The sequence below is a fragment of the Pleurodeles waltl genome, chromosome 1_2 (genome assembly GCF_031143425.1).
Source record: "Pleurodeles waltl isolate 20211129_DDA chromosome 1_2, aPleWal1.hap1.20221129, whole genome shotgun sequence".
NCBI lineage: Eukaryota > Metazoa > Chordata > Amphibia > Caudata > Salamandridae > Pleurodeles > Pleurodeles waltl.
The window spans coordinates 1,097,746,569-1,097,767,097 of NC_090437.1; positions in this window are offsets into that span (position 1 = coordinate 1,097,746,569).

The window sequence follows — 20,529 nt, forward strand, 5'->3', positions numbered from 1 at the left end:
GCATCTCCAGATACACATACAAATCAACTTCCCATTTTTGTGCGCAGAGTTGGATGGTGTCTGATTCCCATCACTGTAGTCCACTCAGTGTTTTGTGTTGCCATTGCATGTGTGGTGAGAAAGAATGTGGCTGTGAATACGTTTTGTATGTCCAGCCTAGGTTGTTGGTGACATCCCAGACATGACTGGCACAGACACATGTATGAGTCCATTCTTCTCCCTATATGTTGGTATTCTGCTACATTACATTTGCCCATGCCTTTGATTGTCCTACATTGTCCATGACAGCTGACATGATCCCATCCACACAGTATGCCTTCTCACATCCCAACTGAGTGACATGATCTGACAACTGCCGTTTCTCAATCCATGTTTCCATGTGACGGTGTTTTAACATTGTAAACACGTGAGACAGAATTGTGCCCAATTTGTGCACACAAGACATGTATCCTGCAGGTTTGTGTGTGGCCATCTGCAGTCCAGCTACTCAACTTCCTGCACTGTACTATATCTCTAAGAAAGGGAAATGGCACACATTACTTGGTTCCTCCTTTTAATTTGGGGTCCATACAACTGGACTTACACACAAGTTGCCTCATGAGTACACATTCACACTTGCATCAGGGGTTGTAGCTGTACTTCTTAGCTTTCAGGATGGAATTTGTGTACGCGGGAGCACCTTCCAGCCAAGGCTTCTGCCTCAGTAGCACGGCGAGTGATGTCTGTATGTAGAATTACATTTCACACATATGGGATGTGAGTTATTTGACACAGCATTAGACATTTCTACAGTTGCATGTCATCTGGCCATGGGCAATGGTTTTTCATATAGCACCTTGGGCCTCATTTATGAGGCCCATTGCACAGGGTGGTACACCAAGTTCCTTGCTGTGCTGCCATGCATTACCAGGCAAGGCCATGAATGCACCATATCCACACAATATGGCACTTTTCTGTCCTTTTCCCCTGCACTGATGCAAAATTGCTTCCCAGCACCAAGGCAGGTAGCCTTGCACCATGGTACAGTGATGCCTGCATTGTGTAGATTGATTTTGTGCATGAAGGAATACCTTCCTGCACATAAACCATCACAAAATATATTTCCCTCTTTCTATGTGTGCTGCAGAATGCATGGGGAGTGATGAAGATATTTCTTCCTGTTACGTCACTCTTATACCACCCCTGAGATGGCGTAACATTGTGATACAGTCCCAGACTTGCAAATCTGTGAATATATCCATTAGCTTTGTCTTCTTTAGGTGTTGCATGGTATACCCCAAGCAACATCCATGGAATAGCCCTTTCACACAATGATATGCATGAAAGTTATTTACAAGGCCATGATAAGCCATGCTAAGGTGACTTTGCATGGCCTTGCAAATATGGACTGGCACACTCTGCCAGCGGAGTATCAAATAAGTGTTGCTCTGGTGGCACAAAGTGGTGCAAGGGCCTGGTAACTGAGGCCCCTAATCCCTGATGTATGAGGCATGACATGGCTGATGTCCAATGTTTGTTGCATGTGACCACCTTCCAATGTAGATGGTACACTTCCCTTTCACACAGAAATATAGAGCAGATTTCCTGTCCGCCATGAATGTCTGTGTGCCTTCGCATCACGCAACATACACAAAAGTGGCTTGAGATGTCTTCACCTGTATGTCAGTGTGATTTGCATTCGATATGTGTACAGAAGCAGAGTGGTTGTATGTGTGAGAGGCCTCATTGTGCAGTTCCTATCTGTGTAGGCAGAACGTGATCTGTGTATTGTGTTCCCCCCATCTATTTGTTCGTGTGTATGTTAGGTACTTGCTGTTTGCTTACCTACAAGCAGGCCATTCCTGTATTGTCTATCCTGAAACCTCTGATTGATGATGGAGTTGCAGAAGATGTACGCGTCATGGACACTGCCTGGATTAAGCCGAGATGATCCACAATGGCCTGCATATTCATTGAGTGTGTGCTTCCGGTTGCTGCAATTGGTATAAGTAGCAACTGGGTGCAGTCTATGACTCCGAGGACATGGGGAAACCCAGCAATTGTGTAGAAGATCTGTTTAAATTCCAACTGCAATTGTTGGGTGTTGTAGAAGAGGACGCATTGGGGTGTGAGGTGGATGATTGCTTTCAGAACAGAGGGCAGTAATGCAGACAGGGCGGGTTGTGGTATACCACCCATTCATGCTGCTGTGATCTGAAAGTAAGTGAAGTACAGTCAGGAGCTTGGTCAGTGGCGGGATGGTGGTGGACCGCCCTGCCATTGGCTGCAGTTGTGGTGCAATGAGGTGGGGCAGCTGTATGATTAATACCCGGCACAGTCAGAAGAAGGTGATCACTGTCTCTTCCCTGAGGGCAATCAGGGATGCCCACTGGTGGTAGAAGCACTCCCTCTGAGGAAATTCGATTTTTAATACGATCGTATCGACCCGCCATTTTGTGGCCCGCCGCCATTTTATGTTGCCTTCACTCAGGCAGCACAGCGAACGAAGTCCATTCTGCCTTTTCTGCTTATTCTGCAACATGGTGTTCAAAACAGCCTTCTGCCTCTATCTTTACAAGGCTGGTATTAAGGTCTGACCGAGTACACTAATCCCTGTCTGGTTTTGTAATCCTTGTTTCAACTATCTGTAGGCTCACACTATTCTCCGCCGATCTTATCTTATCGTCTGGCCTTCGCTGTCCTTTGCTAGTATTCTCTCATTTCACAACTGTCCTCCAAACGCACACAAACTTATCGCACCACATGCAACTTCGTTGTGGATCGGTTAATGAATTAGTTCAAGGGAGGGGTGACAAACACAGCTGGAGGGGAGGCAACCTTAAGTCACTTGATACTTTGTTTTCCAATTCCTTCTATTGGTGCTGTCTTGTTTTCCGACATTTCTATTGGCTCTGTTCTATCTTTACATTATTCTTACTGGCTCCTTTCTATGTGTTCTGGGAGTGTATGTAGTTAATAAATGGTTTTTATACGGTATATAAGATTGTGCGCCACAAAGTAAAGTGGCAGTCTCCTGAGAACATACCTTGTGTACTTCTTGGACAACTGTACTAGCTGCAGCTAATAAAATCTGATCTTTTACGCCTGACAGAGTGTCCCGTGTCTCTGTTAGTTGAGGCAGGTGAATCCAAGGAGATTTCAGGCGTACCCTGCGCCGCCAGGCCCATAAGGTTCTGGTTCTTCAACTGGCGCCCAACGTGGGGCGGCTTCAGCGGTACCGGTTCTGCCTGAAGGTCGTGAGGAACCCCGCAAGAAAATTCTGGAGGAATCGCGAGCCACGTCAAGCGACCCCTGTATGTCGAAGTGGTCCGAAGGTCTTTTTCAGTGCGGTTACTCCTTCCTGACGGCTACTGACGACTGCTGCCCTGACTGCCGCCCTGCCTTGGCCCTTTCTTTGATGATGTATGGTAAAGCGAGACGATAGACGGGCCTCTGTTGGTGTAAGAAGACATCCTTAGTTAAGTATTTGGTGGGTCGCGCCCACAAATTTTGGTCTTTGTTTTGTCCTTAGGTCCTTAGATTTGGCCATTGCCGTGGCCAAAGCCGAGGGGTAAGTGCATTTGTGCTGTGTAAACTGAAAGTTTTACCCCCTTGATGTTTGTGAACAGCCAGTAAAAATCGTGAGATGTCTGGTCTGACTAAGTTTGGAAAACTTTGTTGCTTTGGTTGTAATAGGGACTCCCAGCTTGAGGACTCCTGTCCGATTCCTTCGGTTCGAACTCCCACATATGAGCTCTATTCTAAACATGGTGTTGGTCCTATTGCCTTTAATAAGACATGGACCCGATATACAAAGAAAGATGGTGTTTTAAAATGGCCAGAAAATGGTAGTTTCGAAACTGATGTGCTAGATAATTTAGAAGCAACGTTATTTAAAAGAAAAGCCCGGCCGGCAATGTTTGACTCTTTTCGCCTTTGGCGTAAGGAAGCCAAACAGAGAGAAATTAAACAAGCGAAACGAGATAGGAAAACACAGGGAATGACGATTATACAGGCTGCTCAGCAATTCAAAGATGATGAAATAGATAATGCAATGGAAATTTCAGACAGACAGCATCGAATGGCAATAGATAAATGCTATCCGACGTTGCCTATCTCTTCCCTTGATAAGAGAAAAGATTTTGAGGAAGATCCCTTAATGTCCCACTTATTGAAATTGCCTCCGCCCTATGTACAAGGTGCTAATGCACCCCCGATGTTACAGCCTGTTCAGCCGCCAGTTGTGCTTCCGCCTGCTCCAGCTTTTCCACATTTGCCTCCTCAAGTATTGCCTATGCCAGCTTTGCCTTTAACTCCTTTGCCTTCTGCTCCTTTGGCAATTCCTAATGCTCCTTTAGTTAATTCACCTAATACCTTGTCCCCTATCCTTATGTCAAATTCTCCATCTATGCGTAAGCGATTTGCAGATACTGTCTCTGGTCTCTTATCACCTTTCTTTGAAGCTTTAAATGTGTCTCCAGCTTTTTCTCGAAGACAGTCTCGTAGTCAATTCCCAGACTCCGAAGAGCGAGAAAAATTGGACTCACTTGCTTGTAGATGGATCAAGAAGGGTCCCCAATATAGTACGTCTGATATTATGTCCACCTTTCTGCAATGGAATGCACCTACGCAGAGATATGTTTTTAAAGTTATGTGCGATACTCTCGCTAAAGAATGGGAGGATATGAATTTGGGTTCGGTCCCACAGGATCTGTTAGATGTTCAGGCTGACTTTGACTAAGGACTTATTGTGGGTCCTAAGGTTGAAAACGCTGTCAGAACACTTATTTCTTTCAGATCCCTATTGTTCTCACAGACTTTTCCTGATTCTGATCCTTCAGTTAGGACAGCACTGAAAAACTATCCCATGAGAGAGGTTTCTCCAATATGGAAGGAAGAAGTTGCAGCAGCAGGTGCTAATCCAGCTATTCCTGCGCATTTTCAGCGCATATGGGTACATGTCCCCTGGAAAAGGTCTGAAGTTTTAGCACTTAAACAGTCACTACCAGATCCATGCAAAAATCCTGCTGGTTACTATAAAGAGTTGTCGCAAACAGTTGATGCATGTACTATGAATCTAGCAGATATTGACATGTTGATGGGAAATGTAGTTCCACAGACAATATGGGCTAAAATTCGTAGAGAGGATCACGCTCAAGAATTAGGCGGCGATTGGAACGCTATTATTGCCGCAGATAGAGGTCAAGTAGGTGGTGCAAAGCCCGACGCTTTGATCTCAGAACTCCCTGGTAGGATTATTACATTAATGAAAACAATGATGCCTGCTTTGAGAGTTAATTGGGATAAGCTAGCAGCATGTAAACAAAAGAAAGATGAAAGTGTTTCCGATTTCTTTACCCGATTCGAGGAGACATTCATTGATCACAGTGGTCAAGATATGGCTACAGAAGGGGGACAGCGATTATTTGTGGATAAGTTCGTATATAACTTGCTTCCTGAACTATCACACAAGCTAAAAGACTCCGAGAGTTCATGGGCAGTTTCTTCTTCCGCCCAGATATTGGCTACTGCACAATATTATGAAAATAGAGACAAAGAAGAAAGGGAAAAACAAGAGAAAAAGATGAAAGAATTAAAAACTAAAGTTCTCTTGCAACAGGCTTATCCTCCTCGTTATGTTCAGCCTCAGTTTCAACAGCCTCCGCAGTTTCAGAGGTTGTATCAAAAGCCTGAACCATTCATTCCAAGACCTTTGCTAGGTCCCAATCAATGTGCTTATTGTAGGGAGGAAGGTCATTTTAAGAACAGTTGTCCGGCATTGTTGCAGCGTAATGGAGCAACATCTGCTTCACGAGGTCGTGGTGGTCCTCAGTCAGCAAATAGAGGTAGAGGTCGAGGTGTGTTAACCCAAGAGCAGCGCTCTTTTGTTCCTCCAAATTCCGGAAATTACTTTGACCAGCAAAATGTTAGGTCTGCACAGTATTACAGTGAGGATCAGTATATTGAAGGAGGGAATGAAAGTCTTCATTTTGAATAGGACAGCCATGGACAAAGTAAGGGGGTTACGTCAATTCCAGTGGATCAGAATGGACCTTATGTTAATGTCACTACAATGGGTGTTTCAGAGCCATTTCTTTTAGATACTGGTGCCATGAGAAGCTCTATCATTCATTCTAAACTCCCTGGCGCACCTTTGTCTGGCTTAACGAATGTATCTGTAGGATTTTCTGGCGCCCCTGTTCGCAATCCAGTTTCTTGCCCTTTGCCTGTTTCAATAGGCCCTTATGATTTAGAAGCTCCGCTTCTTCTGACGAATGGTTGTGGTGAAAATCTGTTGGGTTTAGATCTATTAAAAAGAATGCATGCTACGATATATTGTTCACCTTCTGGTGTATACCTCACTCTAGGACAGAAAATGACTAGTCCAATGTACTTATCAAAAGATCAATTCCCACCTGAATTGCTTTCTCTTCCCGAAACGCTTTGGGCTACGGGTCCGAATGACGTTGGTTGTCTTGAGATCCCACCTTATGTTGTTACTCTTAAGCCCAATGCTGAAATGCCACGTATTCCGCAATACAGAATCTCTACTGAAGGTGAGAAAGCACTTCTGGAAATTGTCCATGATTTGATTCAGAAGGGTGTGGTTGAGGAAACGAGAGGAAATACATGTAACAGTCCTGTTCTTCCGGTTCTTAAACGCACTGATCCTTCTCAGCCTCCAGTTTATCGTTTTGTAATTGATCTTCGGGAGGTAAACAAGATTGTCGTACCGCAGTTTCCTGTAGTCCCAGATATCACTGCTCTGTTGACGATGATACCTTCTACAGCGACTTGGTTTTCAGTTATTGATCTAAAGAATGCTTTCTTTAGTATTCCCATCGCCGAAGAGAGTAGAGATATTTTTGTTTTTTCCCTCGGAGGCCGAAGCTTCCGGTTTAAACGCGCACCTCAAGGTTATTGTGAAAGTCCCTCTATTTACAGTCAAGCTCTAAAATGTCATCTTGATGCCTTTTCCTTACCGTCCGGTGCCGCTCTCATTCAGTACATGGATGACTTATTAGTTGCCGCTGATTCAGAGGAGATTTGCAAAAACGTGACCGTTGCACTGTTGCGTCATTTGTTTGATCTGAATCACAAGGTTTCTCCTTCTAAATTACAATATGTCTGTCGCGAGGTGACTTATTTGGGTCATCTCTTGTCAAAGGAGGGACGACGATTGACCCCCGAACGAATTCAGGCAATTGCACAAATGTCAGTGCCATCCACACAAAGAGAGGTACGTGCCTTTTTGGGCATTACTTCTTATTGTAGACAGTGGATTCCGAGTTTCTCTTTATTGGCTAAACCGCTGTTGGCGCTAACTTTAAAAGATACGCCTCAGCCTCTTCCGTGGACTGACGAATGTCAGAAGAGTTTTACTGATTTGCGTATTGCTTTGTGTTCTGCTCCTGTATTGGGTACTCCTGATTACAGTAAGCCCTTTACGCTCTATGTCCACGAAAGAGAGGGTTGTGCATTGTCAGTCTTAACGCAGCGTTTTGGAGATCAACAGCGACCATGCGCATATTTCTCAGCTACGTTAGATCCAGTAGCTAAAGCATTGCCTAGTTGTCTTAAGGCGACAGCGGCAGCAGCAATTTCTATTCGACAGTCTGCTGGAGTAGTGCTAGATAATACTCTCATTGTTATGGTGCCACATGCAGTGGATACTTTACTAAATAGGACAAAAACGCAGCATCTTACGAGTGCTCGGTTGTCCGGATATGAGCTGACGCTTTTGGCTAGTCACATACACATCAAACGATGTAATACCCTGAATCCAGCTACTTTGTTGCCTCTTCCAGAAGAGAGAGATGTCTCTGAACAGCATGATTGTTTTCTCCGTACTGAAGAAGAGACTAAGGGTAGAATTGACCTAAAAGACACGCCATTAGTGAATCCAGATGGAACACTATGGGTAGATGGTTCTTGTTTCAAGCTCCCGAATGGAGATACAGTTTCAGCCTACGCTATTACTACTTTGCATACGATTGTGGAGACAGCACGCATTAGACATAATTCAGCTCAGGCAGCTGAATTGATAGCCTTAACTAGAGCGTGTGTGTTATCCAAAGGAAAAAGAGTAAACGTGTACACTGATAGCCAATACGCTTTTGGTGTAGCGTTTAACTTTGGGCGCTTATGGAAGGAAAGAGGATTCTTTACTTCCCATGGTACTAAGATACAACATGGTCAATTAGTGACTGAACTTCTTGAGTCACTTACAATGCCTACTCAGATAGCGATCGTGAAGTGTAGTGCACACAAAAAGATTGTGGACGATGTTGGTCGAGGAAATGCATTTGCAGATGAGGTAGCGAAAAAGACAGCCAGAGACAACACAAGTCGAATGTATGTTGCAGGTCCCGCAAACTGCGTAAGAGAAAAGGGAATGTGTGAAGATACAGTAGAGAGTGTGAAATCAATTCAAGGAGAGGCTACGGAGAATGAGTTGAGAAAGTGGAAGGAAAGTACAGGAATGTTAGATGAGATGGGATGTTGGGTTGAATTATCAGAACATCAACGTTGGCTGTTACCAGATGCTTATGTACTACCTGTAGTTACTATGGCACATGGTCCAGCTCACCTAAGTGCAAAAGGAATATGTAAACTTCTGGCTCCAGTGTGGCAAAATGAGGGGATCCCAAAGTGTGCAAATAATGTAGTAAAACATTGTATTGTTTGCTTGATGTACAATCCGGGAAAGGGAACCCCAACTCCAGCAGGTCATTTTGCTCCTCCAACATATCCATTTGAGGTGTTGCAGATCGATTATATTCACATGGAACGATGCAACAACCTCAAATATGTTCTGGTGGTAGTATGTGCTTTTTCTAGATGGGTAGAAGCCTACCCTCTGAAGGACAATACTGCTTTATCAACTGCCAAAATACTTTTGAAAGAATTCTTCCCTAGGTTTGGTTTGCCGCGCATTGTCTGGAGTGACAATGGGAGCGAATTTGTGGGTCAAGTCATGCAAAAAGTTTGTGCAGGTCTTGGCATAAAACAGAAGTTCCACGCGGCGAATCACCCACAGTCGGCTGGTTTAGTAGAATGCTACAATGGAACCTTGAAGCTTAAAATTGCTAAGGTGCAAGCTAGCACAGGACTTAATTGGCCTGATGCTTTACCATTGGCTCTTCTGTCCACCAGAACAGCAGTACACTCTTGTTTGGGGCTTAGCCCTTACGAAGTGATATTTGGTCGCCCAGCTAATGTATGGGGAGTTCCTCGCCCTAAGAAATACTCAGACTTGCCATACCCGATGTTGATTGACTACTTGCATGACCTTACAACTAAATTGCGTGTTCTTCATCAACAGGTTCAGAGTGCTCTACCAGAGGCTTCCACAGACCCAGGTCATTCCATCCGACCAGGTGACTGGGTCTGCACGAAAAATTTCCAACGACAGAGAAATTTGGAGCCCAGATGGAGAGAGCCACGCCTGGTTCTTTTGACCACAAGAACAGCAGTTAAAGTCGAAGGAAAGAAAAACTGGGTGCATGCCGTGCACTGCAAGAAAGTGCCTTTGCCCTTGCCTTTCGATCAGTGGGTCCGTAGAGGCATCAGTGACTCTGAAAGTGAGAAAGTTCCGCAATTTGTACCATTCAGTGATGCGCGTCTAATTGGAACACTTTCTGAGAAAGAGGACGACGACATCCTTCAAGAAGCAATACCATCGCATCGTCGCTTGAACACGACAAATCCAGGAACATTGTTTCAAAACCAGACTGCCTCTGGACAGGAACGCTATAATTTGAGACCAAGACCAAAGAACTTGTAAATTTCTCTCCTATGTAGTACTCTATCCCGGTTGCAGGGTCACGGTAGGAGTCTTAGTTACGACCTGAGTAAGTGGCAATAGGCCTGCAGGACCTCACAGTGTCATAGGACGGTAGATAATCGTGACTACAGTGATTGAGGAAGATTGCAGTGAGCATCCACTTAGAAAGATGGAGGCTACATTAGATAAAAGAGAAAGTAAAAATGTAAAGAATAATTGTAAAGAAATATATAGTCGTTGTAGTATTGCTCTATGCGTCATTATATTGTCGTGTATTCTTTTGGCATCTGTAAACTGGATCATTATTACTCTGCAGCAAAAAGTTGTCTCTTCTCCTACCTCTACATCTTCTTCTACTATCTCTCCGCACCTATTTCACACTCTTCCCCAGCATGAACTCATCAGAAGAACTGAATACTTTAACAATTCCTTCGTCCAGTTGTTACATCAACATCAGTTAGTGATCAATACAACTGACTGTTGGGTGTGTGGACTCATACCACATACGGTAGAAAAAGGAATGCCATATTTAGTTCTTCCATTCTCCTATGAAGGTTCCGCTTGGGCTTATTTTGTCATTTTCAATAATGCATATCAAAGTAAAATTAAACAACCTGTCAGTTCACATAGTGTTGGTTCAGATTTCAGTCATAGTTTATTGATAAAGGGAATGGTAGCTATGGCTAAAATCATGGAAAAAAGTGAAGCTTCCATAGATGAAAGAAAAGCATATACCAATTGGAACATAACTAATTACATTTCCAGCCTCAATGATAAGGTTAAGCAAGGAAAATCTCCTCCGATACGGGTCATACCCCAACAAGGAAATTTCTGTCTGCAAATAAATGGTAGAACTCCAAACACCGGACAAAGAGAAAGTTTATGTTCCCATACATATGTTTATTCAGCCCTGAATTCACTGCCGTTAGTACCATCTCAAGGTACATACTTCGTTTGCCACGATAGGGCTTATACATGGTTGCCAGCTGATTTCTCTGGTACTTGTTATATAGCCTTTCTTCTTCCCCCTACATACACCGCTCCTGCGAACCATCATAAAAATAGATATGGCAGAGGGATTGTGGATTCGAAAGACACAGCAGGACAAGAGGGAGGAGATTTCCTCAAAGGATTTCTTCCCTTCTGGGGTCCAATGGCCAACAGCAGAAATATAAGGCAATTGGTTTGTGTCGTAGAAACCACCATAGACATCACTGTAGGAGCTTTAAGTAACATTACAGCTGAACTACAGGCTGATCGTCTTATGACCTTGCAGAACCGTGTTGCCTTAGACTTTGTTCTTGCGGACCGTGGTGGAGTATGCAAATTGATCGGATCAAGTTGCTGTATTTTCATACCTAATGACGCTCCGACAGTATACCAAGCTATCTCTAAGTTACACATAATCTCCGAGTCGATTCATCAGGACGAAGGAGATTGGTCCTTTTCAGAGTGGTTTTGGGGATTACTGTCCAAATGGGGTTGGAAGGTATTGACATTCTTTGGAGTAATTTTAGCTTTTATATTCTCTTGTTGTCTTTGTATGCACTGCGGTCCTGCCATCTGCAACCTATGTGCTACTGCATGTATTCCCAAACCCAAGTCACAAAGAGCAGAGAATATCAAAATGATGGTACAGCAACAGCTTGATGACCTCATGGCCATAGACATCGACTCAGATTAACATGAGTTTGTGTATCTTGCCTGAGTTCTGGCAAAAGGAGGGAATGAGGAAATTCGATTTTTAATACGATCGTATTGACCCGCCATTTTGTGGCCCGCCGCCATTTTATGTTGCCTTCACTCAGGCAGCACAGCGAACGAAGTCCATTCTGCCTTTTCTGCTTATTCTGCAACATGGTGTTCAAAACAGCCTTCTGCCTCTATCTTTACAAGGCTGGTATTAAGGTCTGACCGAGTACACTAATCCCTGTCTGGTTTTCTAATCCTTGTTTCAACTATCTGTATGCTCACACTATTCTCCGCCGATCTTATCTTATCGTCTGGCCTTCGCTGTCCTTTGCTAGTATTCTCTCATTTCACAACTGTCCTCCAAACGCACACAAACTTATCGCACCACATGCAACTTCGTTGTGGATCGGTTAATGAATTAGTTCAAGGGAGGGGTGACAAACACAGCTGGAGGGGAGGCAACCTTAAGTCACTTGATACTTTGTTTTCCAATTCCTTCTATTGGTGCTGTCTTGTTTTCCGACATTTCTATTGGCTCTGTTCTATCTTTACATTATTCTTACTGGCTCCTTTCTATGTGTTCTGGGAGTGTATGTAGTTAATAAATGGTTTTTATACGGTATAAAAGATTGTGCGCCACAAAGTAAAGTGGCAGTCTCCTGAGAACATACCTTGTGTACTTCTTGGACAACTGTACTAGCTGCAGTTAATAAAATCTGATCTTTTATGCCTGACAGAGTGTCCCGTGTCTCTGTTAGTTGAGGCAGGTGAATCCAAGGAGATTTCAGGCGTACCCTGCGCCGCCAGGCCCATAAGGTTCTGGTTCTTCACCTCCTCCTGCGCTACCTCAGTGATCTGGGTAGTGGTGACTGTGGTGGTGATGTTGGAGTTGCACTGGTCTTCCTGGTACCCCACATTGTAACAGGAGTAGGTCTATGTTGTCCTCCAGGTTGCCAGAGTGTTTTGTATGTGTTCTCCTTATATACCTGCATCATTTTAATGCCTGATATAACCAGGTGTTACAATTTGGACACTAGTCAGAGGAAGCACAACTTTTCCTAGGCGCGCACATTATTCGAAAAGCTTGTAAGTACAGTGCCTACAGTGCATATCAATGTTGGTATCTGATGCAGCCAGATCTGATGTGGATGAGAAATGATGCTAGCCCACAAAAAGTGATGCTAGAGGCCTCGAGCATCACGTTGTAGATCTGGACTTAATTTAGCACCACTGAAGCATTAGAAAAATGATGCTATGGCAGCGCAAAATACTTGTAAATGAGGCCCTTAGTGTCTGAGTTCTGTAACGACTTTTTCTTATGTTGTTGGCAGCTAATCAGAGTGCGTGCTCCCACAGGAGTCTGATTCCTTTGGAATTTAAATGGCCCAAGGGGAAAAAGTTCAGTGGGTCAATCAGAATGCTCTATTTTTTAAAATTAGGTTTGAGGGGCTCTCATAAGTGCCTCTCGGACACAACTATCCAGGTATGCAAATATTTTAAAAATTTGATTTCTCAAAAATTATTGATTTGATTTACACCATATGCTTCACGAAAGCACAATCTGCATGCCAGGATCTAACTTCCTGCTAGCAGGTTCTGTGGTAGCACTGCCTAGAGGTATCTATGAAAATGCATGGGGAAATTTGCTTTTGAGACCCACCTTTTTCTCTGCCCCGGCCTGCCGAATCACCCAGAAACCTTCCACCCACTAAGTAGGCAAAAAGAGCACTTTATTTGAAAACATTGGGGGGGATTCGTTAAATAGAGCCAAAGTGCCAAAGTTCTTAGCATCATAAAAAACAATTTCTACGGAAACACAATTCTTACTTTAATTATCCAGTGTGCACACACACAGACACCAACACACACACACACACGAAAATGCACACATATATTACGTGTTTTGGTGCACAAAATTCAGTGATATAAAACTCATAATCTTTATTTCAAAAGACCTCCCCTGAAATAGGGAAAACATTTCAAAAATTGCTGTAAAATACAGATTTCATTCTCCTAATGCCAGCCCCAAAACCATCCAGCAGAGTTATACCACTGTGAAGGCTACTAGCGTTATACAGCGATTAAAAGCCAAATTATCTAATTACATGGCACTTATCTAAATCATGTCGCAAAAAAGGGCAAATTAAAGAGTTGTACAGCATACACTCTAGCAGTAATATTTTGGTCCACCGGAAATAGAAAAACACATTTTGCGGAAATCTACAAATTATTCAGCAAATTTGATAGCAAATGTAGTAATTTTATGATGTTCCTGTAAACAATCCAGTTGTAGCATCACTTATGTCCAGTAGCCTTGTCCGTTGTTTTATCAATTATCTATTAATGTAAGGTAAATCAAACCTAAAGGTTTTTATTCAAATCAGTGCCAGTGTTAGCTGCATCTTGAAGCCAAAAGCTTCAACAATATCTCCATTGTCCAGAGATTTTGTTCAAACAGCTCAACTAATTTTTTTAACTATATTTCATATTTTCAAAAGCATATTTCAGAACTATTTTCCTCTCTTTCTGAAGACAATCAAAGAATATATTTCAATAATAATTCACTATTTTTAATAACACTTTTCCCATAAATTAAAAAATATTTTTCAAGCTAATTATCCCAACATAGACCTGTAATAAGAAAACGCCAGGTAACGTGTAATATGGCTCTCTACTGGCAAATTTTGGTTCTTATGATTTTGGCAAGCTACTGGACCTTTAACTCAATAAGCTATGATGTTAACAGAACTACTCAATAGCAATACTGGGCTACAAGTCATGGTTACCTGAGACAGAGAGAGAGAGAGAGAGAGAGAGAGAGGGAAAGAGAGAGAGATAGAGAAAGGGAGAAAGATAGATAGATAGATAGATAGATAGAGAGAGAGAGAGGGGGGGGGAGGGAATTTTAAGAAACAGCAGAAAGGAATGATACCAAATTCGGCAGAAAGCTAGACCTTCACTCAGTATGTGTTTTGTAAATTGTTGTAAATCTGCTCAGCCTGTTTTGAGACATTAAACTTAAAAAAATAGAGCTATCTGGACAGTTGGTCTCCCGTGATACTCTCTACTTCAAAATATACAGCATTCTGATTGGGTGAGAGTTCTTTATTCCCATTGTCCCACAGGACAAGGTAAACTGATTGGCTGGCAGTAACATTAGCAGAAACATTTCGGTTGCCATTATAGGACATGGGAACTCGAGTCTCATGTCCCAAAAATTATGAAAAAGGTAAGCCATAAGGGATAGGGTTTTGGTAACTGATCACCTGGCACTTATTGGGTCCCAGATGGTCCATCTGGGGCAAAAATAACTAAAACAATTCATGTAGCAGGACCCACAATACTCCTGCACAATCCAGCGAGGCCCAGAGGGTAGTCACTGAAAAAAAGTTGAAAAAAGAAATAATGTCTGTTAAAGTGTAACATTTTGAACTCAAACAACCATTGAAATTCACCATAGTTTACTGAGCTAACCAGAACTTGTACCCCCAACATACCAAATGTTGTCATCTAGTTTATCCTTTGAGATGCTATCAGTGACAGGGGATTGGCAGCCCACTGGAGACTGGGTTTAATGATAGGATCTCACTTTACATTAAAAGAATCCTGTAAATTCAAAAAAATTCAGAGACAAAACAGGTGAAAGTGATGCTATAGTTAGGTCAAAATGTAATTTAAAATGTAACATTTTAAAGTGAAAAATGCACTGAAAATTACCATTTATATTTTAAGAGTCTAACTATTATCTGCACCCCCAAATGCACTGCTTATAACCTCACATATGATATTACTTATGACATGTAAAATTACATTTTTGATTTCACTTTTGCCTTAGTTTTTTTTGTGAATTTCTAAGGTTGCGTTTTTTAAGTGTAAACTAAGATCTTAATACAATACCTAACTATAAAGGCACTTTATTTTTCAGTGCATTTTTAGGCCTCTTCTCCCAACTCCCTCACTGAGCATAACTTCCGACTGTGTAGAAGACGGTTAGACACAGGGCCTGTACCCAGCACAGTGGCTGGATTACCGTATAGTAAAAAAACAAATAAATTCACTAAAAAAACAAAGGTTACAGGGACATTATAATTAGGAAATAGAATAAAAATTCCATAGAAATTCACTTAAAAATCAAATGCTACAAGGACGTTATAGTTAGGCTCACATTTTAAACATAGAAAACTACAGGAATTTACCTGTTATAGTTATCTGAAGTAACTATAACTCATGCCCTAAGGTAACTATAACTTGTGCCCCGCCATGAGTGTGTGAGTGGGTGCGTGAGGGTCTGAGTGGGGCTGTGAGTGGGTGCATGAGGGCCTGAGTGGGTCTGTGAGTAGATGCGTGAGTGTCTGATTGGGTCTGTGCGTAGGTGCTTATGGGTCTGAGTAGGTGTGTGAGTTAGAGAAGGAGATTGAAAAAGAGAAATTAAGAGAGAGAAAGAGAGTGAGAAGGAGATAGAGATTTTTCTTTTAGACTTTGATGAGTGATTTACTTAGAATGAGATATTTCAGAACAAATTGAATAGAAAAATGTGTTTGGCAATTAAAAAGAGTGATATCATCCTTCAGTATGAACTTTGAAAGAAATTAAAGAAGGAAAATGACCACAGGCACACTTGGAGTAAAACCCTCAACTTTCAGTCCGAGAGTCTGTGACCTTAACTTTTAAACCATAGGTGACTCCTTACTGTGATGCTTCCAGACAAGTGACTCTTCTCCGCTCTGCATCCAAACGTACCTATAACATTCATATCGAACATCTTGCTAGTCTTACTCTTTGCATGGAGAGACAGTTGCAATGACAATCTCTCTCTCTCTTTACCATCCCATTATGGAATGGAAGAGAGAGTGAGAGTGATAGGTCCGCGGGGGATACTGAAGACCCATACAGTCCTAGCTGGTTCCCATCATCCCGCAGGAGCCAGCATTGCTCCAACAAGCAGGGAGTCATGAGTGATGTATTATGTGGGGTAATTCGCAATGCATGGTGATGGTGCATGCTATAGTTACTTTAGGGCACAAGTTATAGCTACTTGAGATACCCGTAACTATAACTTATGAATTCCTATGGTTTAGTACGTTTAAAATGTGAGCCTAACTATACTGTTCCTGTAACCTTTGGTTATATAAGTACATTTTTACATTGTTTTAACAAAAAGTAATTTTCATTACTGTACGTTAATCTGACCATGGCCTATAAAATGCAGGGCCTAATGTGGCCATCCTGTGAGGCAGTAGCCAGGTATAGCAACAAAAAAAAAAATAGTGAAGGATGGGTGTCTGTGGTGGGTTGTGTTTCATGCCCTTGAGGACACACAGTCCTACACACAGTTCTACACACAGTTCTACACACACTCAGAAGTTATGCTCAGTGAGGGAGCCAACCCCTATAACAACCTAACTCAGCACGCCCCCCACCCCCCCACCCCCATTCCCAAGGCCAATGACGGCCCTGGAACTCCATCTCCTGAGGCCCAGCCTAAATGTTTAATTTTGTTTGGGGGGAGGGGGCCTGCAAAGAACACCCAGGCCGATCTCAGCCCCAAGGATCCCATTCCCCAGGGCCCAGCCTAAACATTTAATTTTTTTATGGAATCAAAGTGTTGCACGAGCCTTCCCCAGGTGGATTTTAGCCCGGGACCCCATCCCCTTGAGCCATGCCTAAACCTCTAATTATTTTTTGGGGGGGAAGCCACGTGGTCCCCCTCCTCAGGCTGATCTTGTCCCGGGGGACCCCAAACCCCAGGGGCACAGCCTAATTATTTACATTTCTTTGGAGAAGGGGACTGCCTGGGCCCTCTCCCCAGGGCAGATCTCAGCCCCAGAGACCCCAACCCACGGGACATGGCCATTTGACCTGGGAGACCCCAGGGCACCCAGTGACAATGTGGGGGACAACAGGGAGAGCATGAAGGCCCCCCCAGTCCCAGGCAGCTCACCATCTCCTGTGGAAGCTGGCATTGCTGTGACAGAGAGAGTGCTGCTAAGTAGCCTGCATCTCTGCAGGCAGGGAAGCAGAGAAAGCCTCAGCTTGCATGAAGTGAGAGCTGATTGACAGCTCTCACTTCACTGGAGCAAGTGTTTGCCATGACTTGGTTGGAGCTATCAACTCCCACCAAGTCACAGCAAACAGCTATGAACTGGGGATGGTTAGCCCAGAACATAGCAGTTTAGCTGGCCATGGGAGGTGGCGGTCCTCAGGGCCTTTATTGTCTCCTCAAGGGTGCCACATGGCCACCTCCAATTAAAATAGCCCCAGGGAGATGGTGGTCCCTGGGGCATGGTGGTCCAAGATGAACCCCCATCTCTTTTTAATTAGCCCCACAAAGGGTGCAGTCCCTGGGACTGCTGGGGACCAGACAGCCCCCTGCATTACTTTTCATTAGTTCACTGGGGAGGTGGTGGTCCTGGGGCTTCAGGGGAGTCAGGCAGTCCCCAGCATTAATTTACATTAGTGTCTCAGGTAGGTGGTGGTCCCCAGGACAGCGGGTAGCTGGGCACCCTGCCCGCATTAATTTTACTTGGGTCCCCCAGTGAGGTGGCGGTCCTTAGGGCTGTGAGTGGGCTGGATGGCCCCCCACATTTGTTTTCATTAGTGCCTTGGGGAGGTGGCAGTACCCAGGGCAGCAGGGGGGCTGGTCAGCCCCTCCCACATGAAAATTGTAATGCTCCTGGGACTTGGCCTATCTGGGTGTCTCAGTGTTATCCAGCGCAGAAGCCTGCTTGTGCTTTTTTTCTTTAATTTTCATCAAATCTGCTGCTTTTTTGCCTTTGTGGGGGACCCCAGCAGAAGCGCTAAGGTGTCAGGGTGTCCCTACCCTGACCCATTTTCTTTTTTTAACATTTTTTCTGTGACTCAGATGAAGATGAGTCCCAGCATGGCTTCCAACACTTCCTTGTTTAAGTGTTGGCAGCTAATCAGATCTCAGCACGAAATTGGGATGGTTTGTGAAGCCTTCACATCCCTATATGTGCAAATCTGGATTTTGTAATGTCTCAGAAACTACTGAATGGATGTATAACAAGTAACAAGAATCTCTGTGGACCAAGAGCTACTTTTGTGCCACATTTGGTCTAATTTAGATGCTATCAGTGCTCAAATCCCCCTACAGAAACATTAATGGGGAAAAAGCACTTTGGGACCTCCCCCTCTTGATAGATCCACTAAAAACTTTCCAGACAGATGCCGATGTGAGCGTCGCATTCTCTTTGAAATTTTTATTTAGGTTCATCAAATGCCACCAAAGTTATTAGCAAAATAAAAAATGCTTATTCTATAGAGAGTAGGGGCCAGATGTAGGTACGTCCTGAATTGCGACTTGCAATTTGCGAGTCGCAATTCAGGATGCGAGATGGTGTCCCTGACACAATCTGCGACTCGCAAGGGGGTCGCAAAGGCCCCAGCTCATTAATATTAATGAGGTGGGTCGCAATTTGCGACCCCCTTGCAACTCGCAGCACTCACAGGGATGGTGGCCTGCTGGAGAGAGCAGACCACCATGTCTGTGACTGCTTTTAAATAAAGCAGTTTTTTTTTTTGTAATGCAGCCCGTTGTCCTTAAAGGAAAACGAGATGCATTACAAAATGAAAAAATGGAACATTTCAGTTTCATTTTTTCAGAGCAGGCAGTGGTCCGTATTCCCACTGCCTGCTCTGAATAAATGTTTTCCAGGCCATTCAGAAAGGGGAAGGGGTCCCATGGGGCCCCTTCCCTTTTGCGAATGGGTTACCACCAGTGTGACACTGGTGGTATCTGCGATTGCTTGGCAACCGCGTTCGCGGTCACAAAGCAATGCAGCATCGTGCTGCGACTCGCAAATAGGAAGGGGAACACTTCCGTTATTCCCGTTTTGCGAGTCAGTAAACAGGTTACCGACTCGCAAAACGGGAGTTGGGCATCGCGATGTGGGTTTTGCACGTTGCAAACAGCGAAATTCACTGTTTCCGACGTTCAAAACCTTTGCTACATCTGACACTTGGTCCTAACTATAACTACCTAGTGGCGACTGCAACTAGGTAATATCTATACATATATATATATTTTCACTGAAACACAAAAAGAGGTTAAAATAATATAGTTAGGGAAATATGTCTATGACAACTGAAATTTATTAGTTATAGTTAGCAGAGCTAACTAAAATTTGTACCCCGGCCATACACTGCTTATGAGCTCACATATTATATCACTTATGACATGTTCTATGACATCATCTATGACATCACTGATGACGTCTCAAATAATATCATTGATGAAATCACTGAATACATCACTGGTAACATCATCTGAGCTTCTTTTGTACATATTGCTCCATAAACTAGTAAGGCATTAGAGGCCTGAAAGTAATTACAAAACAGCCCAGAATAATATGAAGCATCATTAATATCATCACATCATCACATATGCAACTTCCTTGGGTGTAGAAAGCATGGGTTCTGTGCAACATTGACCCTATACAATACAATTCAGGGGTAGCCTAGTTTACATTATCAATCACAGATATATAAGAAACCCTCATTGTACACAGTGTATGATCTGTATACAACTGTCCAGAGAAAACTAAGTTCCTCAAGACATGCAATGTCTGTTCCAAAATGAATGGCCTATTAGACACAGCTTTTATCTGTATGAAACCCCTGATAGTCACCAAACCTACACTGAGAAATGAAGTTGATATGAGTAGAACAATGTGGTTACTGTAAACAGTGTTTACTCTATGGAGAGAGTTTATTCTGTACTATAGTGTTTGCAGACAGGGAAACTCTATTTAGAAATACACCACATTATGTTATGTTATAGTATTAAAAAGTATCTACTAAAACAGTGTACACTCTATGCAACACTTGGCAATAACAACACTATTCATTTAAAATAACCAAGGTTTGAAGGTGCTAAAGATTATACTACCTGCAGCCTTCTTACAGTGGTGAACACTTGAGGCTATTTTCTGAACCAAAAGAAGCACATTTTTAATAGATTAGCACCTGGTGCTACAGGCTATGGTGAAATTGTCATACTAAGACAATTCTGCCTAATAACTCGAGGCTGCTTACAATACTTGGGGACATAC